The sequence below is a fragment of the Ceratotherium simum genome, chromosome X (genome assembly GCF_057802395.1).
Source record: "Ceratotherium simum simum isolate JZ-2026a chromosome X, ASM5780239v1, whole genome shotgun sequence".
NCBI lineage: Eukaryota > Metazoa > Chordata > Mammalia > Perissodactyla > Rhinocerotidae > Ceratotherium > Ceratotherium simum.
The window spans coordinates 90,563,164-90,582,482 of record NC_141940.1 but is presented as its reverse complement, the minus strand read 5'-3'; the positions used below and the strand labels follow the sequence as shown (position 1 = coordinate 90,582,482).

Genomic DNA, 19,319 nt, shown 5'->3' with positions numbered 1-19,319 from the left:
TTAGATCTCCTCTGATTTCCTTCATCACCATTTTGTAATTTTTAGCATACAGACCCTGTGCATTTTTGTTAACTGTATACCTAAGTATTTCATTTTCTTTGGAGCAATTGTATATGGTATTGTGTTTTTACCTTTGATAAGTATAGTTAGTATATAGAAACGCTATTGTTATTTTGTGTGTGTTTCAATAAAATTCTATTTACAAAAAGAGACAATGGTCCATATTTGGTCACAGGCCATAGTTTGCTGGCCTCTACTCTAAGAGAACACAAAAATAACTTAAAGAAGATATATTTAGAGTTTCTTCTGTAAGACAGATTTCCATTGTTACTAAATAAACAACAAAAGAAACAATCGTCTTTTCCATTAAAAAAAGTCTAACGTATAATTCTCATTAGTAATATTACGGTTACTTTTAGGCCACAAAGACTTAGGTGAATGCATGTCTCCATGGCTAAGCCACATAAATTCTTTTTTAAATAATTTTATTTATTTATTTTTCCCCCAAAGCCCCAGTAGATAGTTGTATGTCATAGCTGCACATCCTTCTAGTTGCTGTATGTGGGACGCGGCCTCAGCATGACCAGAGAAGCGGTGCGTTGGTGCGTGCCTGGGATCCGAACCGCGGGCCGCCAGTAGCAGAGCGCGTGCACTTCACTGCTAAGCCACAGGGCCGGCCCCTAAGCCACATAAATTCTGAATCCCTTTTATATTTTTCCTAATCAAATGAAAATAATCTCTTTGATGCTTTTTTCCCCCTGGATGAAATATTTAGACAGAAGATCACTCATGGTCAGAAATCTAAGTAGCTTGTCTATCTTTGTTACTGTGGTATTGTGATTTATAATAAGAGATCTATATTTGTTCTTCACCCCCAGCTCATGGCACAGGGCTCCTAAAACCCTTGTAAATCCCTAGGTGATAAGAGCACTAGGAGCATCCCTTGTTCTAATGAGGTGAATCTAGGTGGGCTCCTGGATGGGGGCTGGTCACCAGAAAGACCAAGCCATGATTAGAAGCTTGGAATTTTCAGCTCCACCCCTCACTATCCTGAGAGGGGAGAGGGGCTGGAAATGGAGTTAATAATCATCATGACTACGTGAGGAAGCCTCCATAAAAATCCCAATAGCATGGGATTCGGGGAGCTTCAGGTGGGTGAACACATCCACATACTGGGAGAGTGACACATCCCAACTCCATGGGGACAGAAGCACCTGTGCTCAGGACTCTCCCAGACCTTGCTCTATGTATCTCTTCATCTGGCTCTTCATCTGTATCCTTTATCACATCCTTTAATAAACTGGTAAACATAAGTGTAGGTTCGCACCTGGGAACAAAACTGGGCCGCTGAAGTGGAGTGTGCCAAATTTAACCACTTGGCCACGGGGCTGGCCCCTGTAAAATTTCCTTTTGACTTCCATTTTGACCCATGGGTTATTGAGAAGCGAGTTTTTAAATAAGCGTTTTAGAGATTTTCCTGTTGCGTTTCTGTTATTGATTTCAAGTTTGATTCTATATGGTCAGAGAACATATGCTGTAGGATTTCAATTCTCCTAAATTTGTTGAGTTTTGTTTTATGGCCCAGGTAATGGTCCATCTTGGTGAATGTTCCATGGGCACTTGAAAAGAATGTATATTCTGTTGTTGTTGGGTTGAATGTTCTATAAATTGCATCCTGTTGATCAATGGTGTTGTTCATTTCTTCTTTATCATTGGTGAATTTTTCTCCAGTAGTTCTATTAATTGGGGTGTTGATGTCTTCAATTATAATTGTGGATTTATCTGTTTCTCCTTTCAGCCTAATCAGTCTTTCTTCATGTATTTTGAAGCTATTTTGTTTAGTGCATACACATTTAAGATTGCTATGTCTTCTTGGTGGATTGATTCTTTTTATCATTATGTAATGTTTGTCTTTGTCCCTATAAGTTTATTTGCTCTGAAGTCTACTTGTTAAAAATTTATGTTTTCATTGCATATCTTTTTCCTTCCTTTTACTTTCAACCTACCTATGTTATTATATTTGAAGTGAATTTCTTGTAGACAGCATATAGTTGGGTTGTGTTTTCTATGTACTCTGCCAATCTCTGTCTTTTAATTGGTATATTTGGACCATTTACATTTAAAGTCATTAGTGAGATATGTTTGGGCTTATGTCTACCATTTTATTATTTGTTTTCTATTTGTTCACTCTGATTCTCATTCTTCTGTTTTTCTCCTCTTGCCTTTATTTGGGTACATGAGCATTTTTTAGAATTCCATTTTGATTTATTTATATCATTTTTGAGTATATCACTTTGTGTAATTCTCTTACTCGTTGCTCTAGGAATTACAATGTGCAGATGTAACTTATCACAGTCCACTGATAGCACTGTTTTACCACTTTGATTGAACTGGAGAAAACTTATTTTCCTTTAAGTCATTTTACCTTTCTGACTTTTAAAATATCATTGTCCTAAGTGTTTCCTCTATGTACACTGAGTACCATATCAGATGTTGTCATAATTTTTGCTTCATTTGTTAAATATGGCTTAAAAATCTCATTAGGAGAAGGACATTTACTCCTATTTTAATCCATTCTGTTGTTCTTTTTTCATTTCTGAAGTTCCAAGCCTTCATCTGTTATTATTTTATTTCTGTTTGGAGGACTTCTTTTAACCATTCTTTAAGGGTAAATCTGCTAGCAACAAATTGTTTTGTTTTTTTTAATAATTTTATTTATTTATTTTTCCCCCCAAAGCCCCAGTAGATAGTTGTATGTCATAGCTGCACATCCTTCTAGTTGCTGTATGTGAGACGCGGCCTCAGCATGGCCGGAGAAGTGGTGTGTCAGTGCGTGCCCGGGATCCGAACCTGGGCCGCCAGCAGCGGAGCATGCGCACTTAACCGCTAAGCCACGGGGCCGGCTCTAGCAACAAATTGTTTTAGTTTTACTTTATCTCAGAATGTCTTTATTTCCCTTTCCCTGAAGGATAATTTTGCCCAATATAGAATTCCCAATTGACAGTTCTTTTCTTTCAGTACTTGAAAAATGTTGTGTTGCTTCCTTTTAATCTCCATGGTTTCAGATGGGAAATCCACTGTTATTCTAATCAGTGTTCCCCTATACATAATATGTTACTTTCCTCTAGCTGCTTTCAAGGTTTTTCTTTGTTTTTAGTTTTCATAAGTTTAATTATGATGTATTGGCATGGATTTCTTTTGTTTTATTCTACTGGGGTTTTCTCAGCTTCTTTAATCTGTATGTTTGTCTTTTGCCAAATTTGATCTATTATTTCTTCAAATACTTTTTCATCGCCACTCTCTTTCTCCTCTGCTTCTGGTAGTCCAATGATATGAATCTTAGCTCTCTGTTATTGTCATAGAGGTCCCTGAGATTCTGTTCATCTTTTTTTTTTTTTTGGTGTATTTTCTCTCTATTCTTCAGATTGGGTAATTTCTTTCTTTTTTATTTTCCCAGAAGATTTTCCCTGAGCTAACATCTGTTGCCACTTTTCCTCTATTTTGTACGTGGACTGCTGCCACAGCATGGCCACTGATAGACGAGTGGTGTAGGTCCGTGCCTGGGAACTGAACCCAGGCCGCTGGAGTGGAGTGTGCTGAACTTAACCACTAGGGCACCAGGGCTGGCCCCAGATTGGGTAATTTCTATTGTGCTATCTTCAAGATCTCTGTCATATTCATTCTGCCATTGATTCTTTTGCATGAGTTTTAAATTTCATTTATATTTTTCAGTTCTATCATATCCATTTGATTCTTTTTTTATATCTTATATTTGATGAGAATTTCTATTTCTTCATTTGTTTCAAGTTTGTTTGTAATTCCTTGTTGAATCATTTTTGTGATAACTACTTTAAAATCCTTGTCAAATAATTCCAACATCTGATTAATCTTGCTATTGGCTTCTGTTGATTGTTTACATTGTGATTTTTTTGGTTTTTGGTATGACTTCTGATTTTTTATTGTATCCCAGACATTTTGTCTATTATGTTAGGAGACTCAGGATCCTATTTAAATCTTCTGTTTTAGCAGTCAGTCATCTGCTTAGGTTTAGCATGCAGGTCCAGACCTTTTGGGGTTGTGATTCCAACGGCGATTTAGTTTTCAGAGACCTTGAAATGTCATTCTGGTCTGCTTCATTTGCCTGGTGCCACTGGAGTACCATCTCAGTCTTTGCTGGTGCTGGGGGTGGATGTTGCTTCCCTGGTCCTTGTCTGGTGCCTGTGGGTGTGAGATGGAAGATGCAGGATTGGGAGGTAGGAGCACTTTTTTCAGTTTCTCAGTGCCTCCTGCTCCATCTGTGCTGATGCTGCCCTGAGGGGAACAGGGCCCTTCCCTGCGTCTGCATGCTCCATGCAAAGTTTTAAACAATTTTTTTTTTGGTGGTTGCGCTGCTGCGACTGGCTCAGGGTGCCCCATCAGACTTTAACTTAGCTGATCTGTCTGTGAATCAGGTCCAGTTTCCTCAGGAATCTTTTTTTGTTTTGGTGAGCAAGATTGGCCCTGAGCAAACATCTGTTGCCAATCTTCCTCTTTTTGCTGAGGAAGAGTATCACTGAGCTAACATCCTTGCCCATCTTCCTCTATTTTGTATGTGGGACACTGCCAGAGCATGGCTTGATGAGCGGTGCATAGGTCTGTGCCCGAGATCTGAACCTGTGAACCTTGGGCCACTGAAGAGGAGCGCATGAACTTAACCACTACGCCACTGGGCTGGCCCCTCCTCCGGAATCTTGATGTACCAAGGCAAGCGCCATGTGCAAAACCACAGGGGGAACTGTGGCCTAGTGGTAACTTGTTTTTGCCACAGGCTCCAGTCTGCATACTTGTCGGTCACTGACACTTGTAGTTCAAAAGGCTCACTAGGCCTGACTAGCCTAAGTGGGATGGCAATCTGTTGGATTTTTTTAAAGCGCTTCCATCTCTATTAGGTTTTTGTTTAATACAATGATCAGCCACCCCTCCCCCATCTTGTGCTATTTTAGTGACACCACATGGCTCAGCTGGGAAAGCCAGGTGGGCTCCTGATTGTGTCTTATCCCACCGCTACTGTTTTAATTGTGGCATTTCTCTGGTGGAAACATCCCATACGCATACTTGAAACCTCTATTATTCCAGTAATTTTAGCAGCATGTCTTACAGCCACTTGGGTGTATGTCCATCGAGTAAAACATGACACAATTTGAACAAATATCACCTGTGGTGAGGCACCACTGATAACCTGAAAGGGTGTCACAGGTCAGATGTCAATCTATTAGGAGCAGGTGGGGCCAGTGTAATGGGGACTCTCTAATCACGAGACTTTGCCAGAAGTTACAAGTCTGGCATGAAGTGGTGGTTTCTGTATCAGAAACAGAATCCTCTACTTCGTAAGAGTCAGTAGGCTTTTTCGCTTGGCTTCCAGAGGGATTGAGCATTGTAAATCCACCCACGTAGATCCAAGAAACTTGACTTGGCAAGCAGGACTCTGGATTCTGTTGGGGTTGATCAGCTACCCCTGCTGGGGAAGGTAAGATGACACCACAGTCTGGGCTGCTGAGACAAAGGCTTTTGACTTGCCAACCAACAGGACATTATCTATATAGCAAAAGCTTTGGACAACAGAGGGTAGAAGTATTTGCACTAAATCTTGACTTACCCACTGGTGACAAATTTTGTGTAGGGGGAGTTTTGCCCATGAGTGCTTTTAACATGTGGCAGTGCCCTGAAAAGAAAAAGAGCATTCACTGCCAGATTCCGGGGAGGAGGAGAGGGTTTCTCCTCACATCCCCTAATTTGGCCTTTATGGCCCCTATGTCTTTTCTCCAAAAAGGCATTGTGACTTTCCTGGTCCTATGTTGGGTGCCAGTTTGTCAAGTGGCCGAAGCAGTAGTGCAGTTAACTTGGCTTGTCACATTTCCATAGATTCAGCTGGTAAGGAGACAATGAACCATAAGGATTTATTATTTACACAGACAGTAAAAACAAGGTCAGTATTGTGTCACTCTCCACATGCCTAGTCCCACAGGATGACACTGAACCAGAGGGGCCAGATGAGGGAAAACACACGTGGCGGCTCACTCTGTCACTGAGAACCCTCCTCTCAGCTACAGCCCAGCAGTTTTATAGACTCATACAGAAGCCTGCAGCTGTACCCTAAGGGAGGGCATCAAAGCAGAAAGCCCCATGCTTTACCTAAACCAGCAGGCAGATGAGAAAACACTTGATGGGAGCCTCCGGCAAGATAGCAAGGCTTCTGGGAGCTGGGGAGGCGGATGAGAAATGGCCTGTGACAGATTCTCATAAGATTGCCATTTTCTTTTTTTTTTTATAATTTTATTTATTTATTTTTCCCCCAAAGCCCCAGTAGATAGTTGTATGTCATAGTTACACATCCTTCTAGTTGCTGTATGTGGGACGCGGCCTCAGCATGGCCGGAGAAGCGGTGCGTCGGTGCGCGCCCAGGATCTGAACCCGGGCTGCCAGCAGCGGAGCGTGCGCACTTAACCGCTAAGCCACGGGGCCGGCCCAGATTGCCATTTTCCAGGGGATGATCACAGGGGGTTCTGCCAGGACTCCGGTGACTGCGATCAAGCCTTGACTACGTGACCCATGTGAAGAAAAGCAAAGTGGCCAGGGCGCCACGTTGGGGCCGTTGGCCTACAATTTATACATGAACACGCAGGCCTTGTAGCTTAGAATCTTAATTAGCATTTTATAGGAAATGACAATCTAGGCTTGAGTGACTAGTGAATGGAAAATTTTAAGTGGTAGTACCATTAGCTCTAAACTTATTAAATCAGGTTAATATGGTTCAAATAGAAAATACTTTGTTAAAAATATTAGAACATGAAAATAAATGTTTTCTTATTCATGTGCCATGATTATGACATTGGAATTCTCCTAATAAAAATGTGGAAGCAAATAGGTAAAATCAGAATTAAAAGCTAAATAAGGGCCACATTTCACTCCAGTATTATGATAAGAAGATAGGTGTAAGGCAAAGTCTTCTTGCTTTTGGATAGAATAATCTTACACATTTAAATTGAAAGGTCCTTTGCATTCTGACATTTATCCTTTGTATAGCTGCTATGTATTCTTAGTCATTTTTTGTAAACCCTCAACTGGTGTAAATAAAACAGCTTTCGGTTGCCAGAGACTTATATCTAAATCAATAATGCTATCCAAACATCTAAACTTCTTGTAACACATGGTTACCTGTTTTTTTTCCTCTATATTTTTCTATGCAGGATAAATTCAGACTCTTCTCCTCAGGTTTTAAATTAAACTGGATTAAAAAAAAAAAAACTTTGTACTGCTGGTGATATTTTCATGAAGTGACATTTTCTAATAAGGATACATTAAAAAGCAGAGGGAAGGTAAAAGAAAAAAGGAAGAAGAAAAAAGATATTTCATTTGTTTATATTTTGGGGAGGAACACGCTAATTTTTTTTTTTTTTGGTGAGGCGATCAGCCCTGTGCTAACATCTGCCAATCCTCCTCTTTTTTTGCTGAGGAAGACTGGCCCTGGGCTAACATCCGTGCCCATCTTCCTCCACTTTATATGGGAGGCTGCCATAGCATGGCTTGCCAAGTGGTGCGTTGGTGCGCACCCGGGATCCGAACCGGCGAACTCCGGGCCGCCACAGCAGAGCGCGCGCACTTAACCTCTTGCACCACCAGGCCGGCCTCATGAAACATGCTAATTTTTTAGACTTTACTATTCCTGAAAAATGTTAGGGTAACTAATCTCTGAGAATCTTAAGCCTTGTAATTTCCAATAATTGAAATCACCGTGGAAAAAGTTACAAGATTCAGGAAGGAAAATCTTACTTCTTTATTGAAATTTTCATTCCCAGCTCACAGAGTTTCCTGTAAAAATTCTTATCCAATGCTGGAGACCTTTCTAGAGATAATATCATACTTGGTATGCATTCATTATAGATATTTTTCTTTTGGCTGTAAAAGGCTGTTAATATATCATTCCAAAACATTTTTTTAAATAACACTCTGCACACGCAATGGAGTTATGAGAATTATATAAAGAAACAGTAACAATACTTTGTTTAACTTAAGTTTAAACTTGATGTATAAAACTATGGGGGATACAGTGGTATATGTCAAATATATTTCAATTAAAAAGAACTATGGGGATACAGTGTTATGTGTCAAATATATTTCAATTAAAAAAACTATAGGGGAAATGGTGAGAGGCGATTAGGAGTGGGCACTTGTTTGAGGTCTGGCCCACTTTGGAGAACAGGGGGTGCATTGTCCTCCACCAGCTGTAGGCCCTGACACCCCCCAGCCTTGGCTCTCACTGATGCCCCTGGAGAAGCTGGAATCCTCCTAGCATTGAACTCTGAGCTCTTCCTCCTGCAGCCCAGGGAAGATGGTTGCTCAAAGCCCTTCCCATTGGTGTCAGCCAGGATACTCTTTGTGTTTGGAGGACCATCAGATATGCAGACTACGATGCTTGGGATCAAAGTAGTCAAATATTTGAGTAAGATATGATTTCAGCCAAATAGTGTTTCAGAGAACCATGTATATGAAAGTTTCAACCGGGAGGGCAGGGGAATCATATCCTTTATATGCATTCGAATGCATGTAATGCATGTTAATTGATGCATGTGAATCTCTTATACTGTGACATAAAGCCCAAAATAGAAGCAGGGTTCCCACTCCTGAGACCTGCCTTAGGTACAGGAGTCTAGTTTTAAGGATATTGAACACTATTACTAAGGAAAGCCTGTAATGAAAAACCGAGCCCATCTAAACTTGCAGAATCAGAGTGATTTGGATAGGGTCAATTGTTACCTCCAGCTTTTACAATAACACAATGTTGTTCAAGTGTCATCTCTAGCCATGATTCCCTCTGATGTTTCGGAAAGAGTTGCTTATTGCCAATAATTAGAGAAATGTAATAAATGCCTTTACAAATAAATTCACAAATACATTTAACGATGCCAAGTGTTGGTGAGAATATGGAGCAATGGGAACTCGAGTACACTGCTGGTGAGAGTATGAACTGGTCCAGCGACCCTGGAAAACTATGGCATTATCTACTACATTTTAATGTACGCATACCCCATGACCCAGCTATCATATACCCAGCAGGAATGCATTCACACGTGCACCAAAAGTCATGTAGATGAATGTTTACATCGATGTTCTTTGTAAAAGTAAGAACCTGGAAACAATGAAAATGTCTATCAACAATAAAATAGATCAATTGTGGTATTTCCACACAATGAAATACTAGACAGCAACTAAAAGAATAAACTACACGTATATGCAACGACATGGATGAATCTCATGACATGACGTTGAGTGAAAGAAGCCAGACACCAAACAGTACCTCCTGTGTGATTCCAATTATGAAAGTACAAGAACAAACAAAACAAACGTATGGTGTAACAAGTTGGCATAGTGGTTACTTTGAGGAGGTGGGAGGTATTGCTTGGGAGGGCACAAAGCGGGTGCCTGGGGTGCTGGTAAGCTTCTATTTCTTGACCTGGGCATTGTTAACACGGGTGTGTGTTCCTTTTGGAATAATCTAGTCAGCTCTACACTTAGGATTTGTGCATTTCTCTGATAAAAGCTTCAATAAAAGGTTTTAAAAATTAATTGAAAGAATAAAATACTAGGAGGAAAAATGTCATGGAAAAATATGCTTTATCATAGATAATCTAACCAGACACAAGCTCTGACTAGTCCTTCTAGGTGTGCTTTCGAATGCTTTCTTTTCCTTTTGCCTTTAGCCTTTGTCCTCAGCCATCATTTCTTCTCACTCCACATGCTCTTTGTTGATCTCACCGTTCTCGTGCCTTCAGTTGCCGTGTTAATGCACACTGCTCCCCTGTTGCTATTCCATAATTGTTTCTCCTAAGCTCAAAACAAGCATTTCAGAAAGGGTTCTTTGGAACATGAGTACCCCAGGACTCTATGGGAAGAAAAACAGGTCCATAGCCAAATAGTTTTGAAAAATGCCCTTACATTTGGAAATTCACAATGTTAATTAGCATTCCATTAGCATATTAAAGGATCCGTACCTGTTTACCTTTGTGTGACCAAATCTTTCCCCTAATTTCTTTTACTCGGAGCCCCCCTCACCCCACCTTTGTTTTCCTTTAATGTTTGCTAATGCCCTAGACACCTAGCATTTTTTGACAACTACTTTGGGAAATGCTGCTCTTAACCCCATTATCTAACTATCTGATGGATGTCTCTATCAAGATGTCATGTAGATACATCAAACTCATCTTGCTCAAAACAGATCTCATACTATTCCTATAACCTTCAGTTCCTATATGTAATCAGTCATCAAATCCCAGAGATTCTATTCTTCAAATCTCTCTCAACTCCCCAACCCTTACTATTTTTACTTCAGGACATTTTTACATTTTTTCTCCTGGACTATTGCAGTAGTATCCTAAATGTCTCTCTTTTCTCATTCTTTCTCTTCCCTTAAAGCCACACCCCACAGTGCCACCAGACCTATTGTGTAAAAATATACATTGATTATATTATTCCCACTAGTTAAAACTAAGGATTATTTCTCCATTTGCCTCAATGAAAAGCTTGAATTCCTTAGCAGGGCCTCAGGGTGCTCTGTGATGGGCTCTTGCCCAGCTCTAAGCCTCTCGTGCCTACTTTCTCTTCCCCTGCACCATGTACAGAATGCAGAAGGCAGCAAATCACTTCCACCCTCCACTCCCTCTGCCTAGAATTTCTTTATCATCTGTGTAGATTAGTAGAGCCAGACCTGGGTTCAAATTCCAACTTTACATCTGACTAGCTATGTGACCTTGCACAAGGTACTTTAGCACTACGGGCCAGATTTTCCTCAACTGTAAATTGGGGATCATCACAGGCTCAGTGCTTAGCAAAAAAAAACAACAACAAAAAAACTATACTTCATATATTTTTAAAAATAGACCTGTGACAACTTCATATTTTAACACTCAATTTTTTAGTAATAATTTTGAAGGATCTTTATTCAAGTTTACACAGAAAGCCAGTATCATTTTACCTTGAATAGTTGCTATCTTTTTTCCCCAGCTATATTGAGATATAAGTGACATACATTGTGTAAGTTTAAGATGTACAGTGTGTTGATTTGATACATTTCTATACTGCAAAATGGTTACCACCATAGCATTAGCTGCCACCTCCATCCCACCACATAATTACCATTTCTTGTTTGTGGTGAGAACATTTAAGGTCTACTCTCTAGGCAACATTCAAGTATATGATACAGTAGCATTGGCTAGAATCGCCATGCTGTACCTTAGATCCCCAGAACTTGTTCATCTTATAACTGGAAGTTTGTACCCTTTGACCAATATCTCCCCATTTCCCCCAACCCTATTCCCTGGTAACCACAACTCTACTCTCTATTTCTCCGGGTTCAACTTTTTTAGATTCCACATATAAGTGAGATCATACAGTATTTGTCTTTCTCTATAAGACCCAATGTTGTGTATAGAGCCTTTATTCTAACTTTGAATCTAGCATTCAACCAGAAGTTACACACCTCAAGCCAGGCTCCCCCGTAACACTGCTGGAGAGAATCAGCAGCCCTAATCCCACGGAGCTTCACACTTTGCAAGGAGGCCCAGGCCTTACAGGGGCCTCTGAATGTGATGAGGCCTGCAGAGGTGTGTTGTGTGTGTGTGTGCCTGCTGTCTGATTCCCTGTCACCTTCTGACATTCTTCCCTTCCAGTCTACCCTCTCTCCCCACTCACTGCCCTCAAGCTATGCTGGCCTCCTTGCCACGTGGTCCTAGTGCCCAGGGGCACCCAGTAATTTCCCACCTCAAGCCTTTGTGTTTGCCTTTCCTTCTTCTTGGTACACTCTTCCTCCAGTTGCCCACGTGGCTTGCTGCTCCCTCATGCTCTGCTCAAAGGTCACCTTTGCTGAGAGGCCTTCCTTGACCTCCTTCCCCACTAAAATATAAGCTTTATGTGGGCAGAGATTTTTGTTCTTTTTCACTATTGCACCACCAGTGCCTAGCACACAATAAATAAATAAATAAATAAAGTATTTGAGGAGGGCATGGAATTTGTCTTCTCTGGGCATTAGCAGAATCTTGAGTGGTTTGGGATGGGTCACTAGCCTGGAGTTAATTTCTTGCTGCTGAAGATGAAGTCAAGTCCTCCCCCACTGTGCCCCCAGTGGGGGTCCACAGTCTTATGGATGAAAAATATCAGTGGGCAAGTGTCAAGGACTCCAAAATCACAATCCCTACCTCCCCAGAGTCAGGTTCCTGCCTCAAGATGTTTGTGAAGGTCCTGGGTGGTGGTGGTGAATACTGGCCATTCACGCAGAGGCCCACCCATTCTTTCCTAGATGGGCTCTTTCCCAGATGGGCAGTGAGAGGTGCGTGGTCATGTCTAAGAGCTAGAATTCGTGTCCCCCAGGACCTAGCATGTGAAGCACAGCCAGAACAGGTTGGTGAGGTCATGGACCCGCTGGTCCTACAGGAGCAAGGAGGGATACTTAGGAGGCTACAGAGGAGGGAGGAGGAGGGAAGGACAGTATCTGAAGGTGAAGGGGGCAGTCTAAGGGAGACAGCCTAAGGGTATTCTTGTCCCGATTCCTATGTCCCTTGTATTGTTTTCCCTTTCCCCTCAGCTGGCCCTCAGCTGCCTTCCCCACACCCAACTCTATCCTCCAGGTTCTGTGTCTCTCCCTTCAGTGTGCACGATCTGTCTGGGCAGGCTGAGAAGGAGACCACTACCCGCCTCTCCACACCGCGTTCCACAGGGTCTTCCTGAGTCTGACACACGGACACAAGGACAGGGGACGTGGACTTGGAGCCCTCGGAAGCCTTGAGACAAGGCCACTGAGCAGTGAGGGGCCAGCGCGAGGGGGTCAGAGTACACTCTTCTGCGTCATGCCGTCCTGCTCTCTACCTCAGAATGGAGCCAGCTGGCCACACGGAGGCTCGGACAGGGTCGGGAGTGCCATGAGACTAATTTTTACCACTCAAGGCAAGGGTGGGTCTGAGAGTGGAGTCAGGTGGGAGATTCCTCTTGGTGTGTGGGCGGACGCCTAGTCAGTCGAGGCGCGCAAGCTTAGGCTTGGCGATGAGTTTGGGGGCTGACATTGCACCTACACCCGGGATTTACGGCCTTGTTTGGAATAAAGTAGCTTAAGTCCCCAGGCTGGAATTTAGCTATAGCCAAACTCCTAGCAACAAGCCAGCCCCTTAGCTACAGCGAGGGCACTGGCAATGCAGGCCTGGCACCTCCCCTTGGAAAGTTTGGCAAGTCGCACTGAGGCCTGGAGATGACGCTCAGAGATGGAACGCTCGGCAGAGAACGGGTGTCATGAAGCCTGGGGCTCAAACCCAGGCCTGGCAGAGTGGGGTGAGGAAGATCCGATTTAAGCACAGAGCTTTTGGGGGAGGGGGATTCACTCACGTTTGGAGTGGGCGTGGCTAAAAGGAACCTCCTATTTGGAGGGCTGGCATGTCATCCAAGATGGCTGCACCCAAGAAGAGGCCACAGCGGGGGTGCCGTCAGCTTGCCTGAGGTTTAGGGACGAAGGATGTTGAACGGTGAATAGCAGGGCAAGGGAGACTGCTATGTTGGTTTAAAGCACCTGTCTACAACCTTCAATTCTCAGTGAGCCCTCTAGAAGATTGTCAGCTTCCTAGACGGAGCCTTGGGGGATTAGGATTGTTGTGCTAGGTTTAAGAACATGGTTCATTTAATAAAATCTCAATGTCAGACCATACTTTTAGAGGGAAGAGCATTTCTACCAATATGGGAAACCGAGAAGGTACAAATTTAGAGATATACTTATTTGACTATATTAAAACGTCAGTATTTGGTAAGGCAAAAAATTACAATGAAAAAATCAACAAGGGAAAGTTAGATTGAAAATAAAGTGTCTTGACTGGGACGCTTGGAGCCACGCCTTGACCCTCGCTGACCATGCTGTCTCGGGTGGTACTTTCTGCTGCCGCCACAGCGACCCCCTCTCTGAAGAACGCTGCCGTCCTTGGTACAGGGATGTTGCAGGCAACGAGGATCTTTCACACAAGGCAGCCAAGACTTGCCCCTGTACCACCTCTTCCTGAATATGGAGGAAAAGTTCGTTTGGGGCTGATCCTTGAGGAATTCTTCCAGTTCCTTTATCCTAAAACTGGTGTAACAGGACCCTGTGTGCTTGGAACTGGGCTTATCTTGTATTTTCTATCCAAAGAAATATATGTGATTACTCCAGAGACCATCACTGCCATATCAACAATAGGATTTCTTGTCTATGTAGTTAAAAAATATGGTGCTTCTATTGGAGAATTTGCTGATGAACTCAATGAGCAAAAAATTGCCCAACTAGAAGAGGTGAAACAGGCTTCCATCAAACAGATCCAGGATGCGACTGATTGATCTGGAGAAGTCACAGCAGGTACTGGTTCAAAAACGCCATTACCTTTTTGATGTCCAGAGGAATAACATTGCTATGGCCTTGGAGCTTACTTACCGGGAACGGCTGCATAGAGTATACAAGGAGGTAAAGAATCGCCTGGACTATCAAATCTCTGTGCAGAATATGATGCGTCGAAAGGAACAAGAGCACATGGTAAACTGGGTGGAGAAGCACGTGGTACAGAGCCTCTCTGCACAGCAGGAAAAGGAGACAATTGCCAAGTGCATTTCAGATCTAAAGCTGCTCGCAAAGAAGGCCCAGGCACAGCCAGCTCTGTAAATGCCTCTATCCCAGTTGAGACAGCTAGAAACAGTTGACTGACTAAATGGAACCTGGTCTATGTGACAGAATATTTCTGTATTGCTGTCTACTAAGTTACAGCTTACCTTTCCTAAAAATGAAGAGTTTGAGTTTCATATAGTGAGAGAAATAAAATAATCTGTTGGCCAGTGGGGGGGGGGGAAGAAAATAAAGTGTCTTAAACACATATGCCTTATAAATGTTTAATGCCTGTGATAAGCCTACAAATGAAGTGCAGAAAGACACTGTCGGGAGAGAGGGAGAATCTCCCTCTGCCCTTTTCCTTAAGGTTCTTATGGCTGGCCAAATAATTAACAAGACAGGTTAGCAGGAGAAAATAATACCAAGTTTAATAACATGCATACGTGGGAGAAACTCAGAAATGAGCAACTCGTCCCTCTGTCTAAGCTGCTTGCTTGAGTATTGCAGCTAAAGGCGAGGAGCGTGTTGGGGGTGGGTAGTGGTCTGGGACTTCAGAGGGCAGGAAGACAATTCTTTTCAGGATCATCTATAGATAATGTGGTCAGGGAGAGACAGAGTTTTTGATAAAAGGGGCTTGGTGCCTTTCCTATTGTAACCTCTATCCTACATTATCTTTACAGCCATCATGATAATAACTCCTTCCTGAAACAGATTTTTTGTTTTAAATTCTTTAGGCAGTTTGGGAGGGGAAACTCAAATATTCTTCCTGAGTTCTCTGAGTCCTTATTGTCTTCAGCTCGAAATAATCCGCATACCAGAGTCATGCCTCCTGGGGTAGCCTGCCCTGAGCACCATCAACACAGATCCCATTAGGAAAGTGTGAAAAGCATATGGGTAGTCAGTTCATACCAGAGTCCATCTAAATAATAATACAGTCCCTTCTCAGCACTTGACATGTGTCAATTTGTTTAGTTTTCAAAATAACAGTATCAGATAAGTTGCTATTATTGTCCCCACTTTACAGGAGAGGAAACTGAGGCTCACTTGTTATGCCACACACTTTCTCTATGAAAATGAGGGCAAAATAATGTAACACTAACATATTACCTCAGCAAAAACTAGGAAGAATGATAACAGCCTCTGGTGGATGAATGGGGGTGCAGGGCTCGGACATTTGCTGGAAGAGATAGGAATTTAAACCCCAATTTACAAAGTCAAAAACACAGCTTTCAACTCAACAATCCCTGGAATATATGCAAGGATGTTTGTTGCAGGATGAGTAAATTTTGGAAGATCCATACCATGGAATGTTTTGCAGCCTTTAAAAGGAATGAGTTAGAGCTATACCAGTTGACTTGAAGAAAATTTCAAGATGTGAGTGAGAAAAGCAACCTGCAGAGAAGGGTATACAATGTGAGCTCATCTTCATAAAAGAAGCAAAAACAAACAAGCAAACAACAACCAAAAACAGTTCTGAGTTTTACCGGCTGGGTGTCCTTGAGAAATTTACTTAGCTTCTCTGTTTATCAACACATTATGGGGATAATAACAGTATGTGTTTTTGTGAGGTATAGCATGTATGTGAGGTCTCGGTGCTTGCTTTGTAGTGAATGTTCAATAAATGTCAGAAATATATTAAAGAAAGGGATGAAAGGACACACTCTGGCATGCAAGAACTGGTTACAAAGGGGAAGAAGGAAAGATTAAAAAAAGAGCATTAAGGGGCCGGCCTGGTGGCGCGGTGGTTAAGGTCACACATTCCACTTTGTTGGCCCGGGATTCACCGGTTCGGATACTGGGCACGGACCTACTCACCGCTCATCAAGCCATGCTGAGGCAGCATCCCACATAGAAGAACTAGAAGGACCTACAACTAGGATATACAACTATGTACTGGGGGCTTTGGGGAGAAAAAAGAAAAAAGAGGAAGATTGGCAACAGATGTTAGCACAGGGCCAATCTTCCTCAAAAAAAAAAAAGAAAAAAAAAGAGCATTAAAATAAGCAGGAGTGAAAAAAATCAGCAAAATATTATAAATATGATCCAATTTGATAGAATTATGTGTGTGTGTATAGTGTTTATTGTATAGTGGTGGGATTTCAGTTAATTAATAATTTTTTCCCTTATGTATTTGAATTTCTTAGCGTGAGCATTAATCTTTTCATTTGTTTTATTGTAAAATCTACTATACCTACAGAAGACCATATAAGACACTTATGAACAATATAAAGAAGGAAAATAAAGTGAACGACCACGTACTCACCACCCAGGTTAAAAAATCAGGGAATTGCCAGGGTCTTAGAAGCTCCACTCCCGTGTGTCTCGGAGCTCATCATTCTCCCAGAGGTAACATAGGGAGGTGTATTTCGGCCTCAGTAGCTACTGCCAATTTGTTCTCCCAACTCGGTGTGCCATTTTGTATCTCCTCCAGCAAGTATGAGAGATCCAGTTGCTCCACATTCTCACCAAAACCTGACATTGTCTGTCTTTTTAATTTTAGCCATTCTGGTGGGTGTGTGGTGGTATCTCATTGTGGTTTAATTTTGTATTTCTCTCATGACTAAGGATGTTGAACACCTTTTCAAAGGTTTATTGACAGTTTGGAAATCCTCTTTTGTGAAGTAACTGGTGAGGACTTTTTACCGACTTTTCTATTGGGTTCTCTTTTTCTTATTGATTTGTAGTTCTTTATATATCCTTGATATGAGCCTTTTGTCTGTCTGTTTATCCATCTATCTATTCATATCTATGTTTTAATATAGTCTCCCAGTTGTGACTTGCCCTTGCACTCTTTTTTTTATTGAAGTATAATTTATATATAATATTATATTAGTTTCACGTGTACAATATAGTTATTTGATTATTATACATTATGAAATGATCACCACAATACGTCTAGTTACCATCTGTCACCACACGAAGTTATTACAACGTTATTGACTATATTCCCTATGCTGTACATTACATCCCCATGACATTTATTTTATGACTGGAAGTTTGTGCCTCTTAATCCCCTTTTGCCCATCCCCCTGCCCTCTGATGACCACCAGTTTGTTCTCTGTATCTATGAGTCTGTTTCTGCTGTGTCTTATTTGTTCGTTTGTTTTGTTTTTTAGATTCCACATATAAGTGAAATCATATGGTATTTGTCTTTATTTGTCTGACTTATTTCACTTAGCATAATGCCCTCTAGGTCCGTCGATATTGCAAATGGCAAGATTTCATTCTTTTTTATGGCTAATATTCCATTGTGTGTGTATATATATATATATTTATATATATATATATATATACCACATCTTCATTATCCATTCGTCTACCAATGGACATTTAGTTTGCTTCCATATCTTGGCTATTGTAAATAATGCTACAATGAAGATAGCGGTGCATATATCTTTTCAAATTAGTGTTTTTGTTTTCTTTGGATAAATACCCAGAAGTGGAATTGCTGGGTCATATGGTAGTTCTATTTTTAATTTTTTGAGGAAACTCCATACTTCTTTCCTTTGTGGCTGCACCAATTTACGTTCCCACCAGCAGTGTACAGGGGTTCCCTTTTCTCCACATCCTCGCCAACACTTGTCTTTTGTCTTTTTGGTAATAGCCATTCTGACAGGTGTGAGGCCTTTGCAACTGTTTAAATAGTGTCTTTTGATGCAAGAAAGTTCTTAATTTAATTTAGTCGAACTTATCAATATTTCCTTTTAAGGTTAATTTGTGTGTGTGTGTTCTTGTTTCAGAAATCTTCATCTATACCAAAGTCATGGAGACATTCTCTTGCGTTATCTTCTTTTTTTTTTAAATTTTTATTTATTTATTTTTTCCCCCAAAGCCCCAGTAGATAGTTGTATGTCATAGTTGCACAGCCTTCTAGTTGCTGTATGTGGCACGCAGCCTCAGCATGGCCGGAGAAGCAGTGCGTCAGTGCGCGCCCGGGATCCGAACCCGGGCCGCCAGCAGGGGAACGTGTGCACTTAACCGCTAAGCCACGGGGCGGCCCCATTGCGTTATCTTCTAAAAATATTTTATTGGCCTTTCATAGTTAGGTCTGTAAGCCACCTGAAATTGATTATTGTGTTTGATGAGAAGTGAAGGTCCAATTGAATATTATTCCATGTGCATATTTTAGTGAAGTCTATTTTCCATGCAGTGTGAAGCCTTTGGTGTTGCTTGTGCAGCCTTGGGCATGCACACAGTCACCTGGCATAGCAGTGTTTTTACCAGGACTCTCAGACTCTTTCCCTGATCTCTCTGTTAAACTGTCTTCATCATTTGGTATTACTCCTAGCCCATTAGGCTCCACTAATTACCAACTGATTGCCCTATTGTTTTCGGCAATGCCCTGGGGCACAAATTGCTCAGCAGCCTGATCCAATTAAGCTCAGGCAGGAACAGTTTTTGACACCAATCTTTTGGGGCTTTTTCCTGATCCCAGGAGGGCTCTTAGCTCTCTTTCCCTGGTTCTCTCTGGCCATTGGTTTAGCTTGTTGCTCTTAATTAAGAGGAGCTGTGTAGTAGAGAATTGAACTTTGCTCAAAGACAGGTCTGGCCTTTGCCCTTGGCTCCTGGGAGGTAGTCTCTAAGCCCTTGGCATGTCATGCCTTGTAACAGTGTCTTTGTGTAACTGGTGTGATTTAGGGTGGGGGCTTTGGGTCATGCGATATCCATATCAGCTTAAACT

At 41.7% G+C, this 19,319-nt stretch overlaps 1 protein-coding gene and 1 pseudogene across 1 annotated transcript in view; one reads left to right on the top strand and one right to left on the bottom strand.

Annotated features, from left to right (window-relative positions):
* LOC101398697 (uncharacterized) overlaps positions 1-19,319 on the bottom strand; it is a 727,039-nt gene that overhangs the window by 697,431 nt on the left and 10,289 nt on the right.
* LOC101398967 (ATP synthase peripheral stalk subunit b, mitochondrial pseudogene) lies at positions 13,892-14,720 on the top strand (annotated as a pseudogene).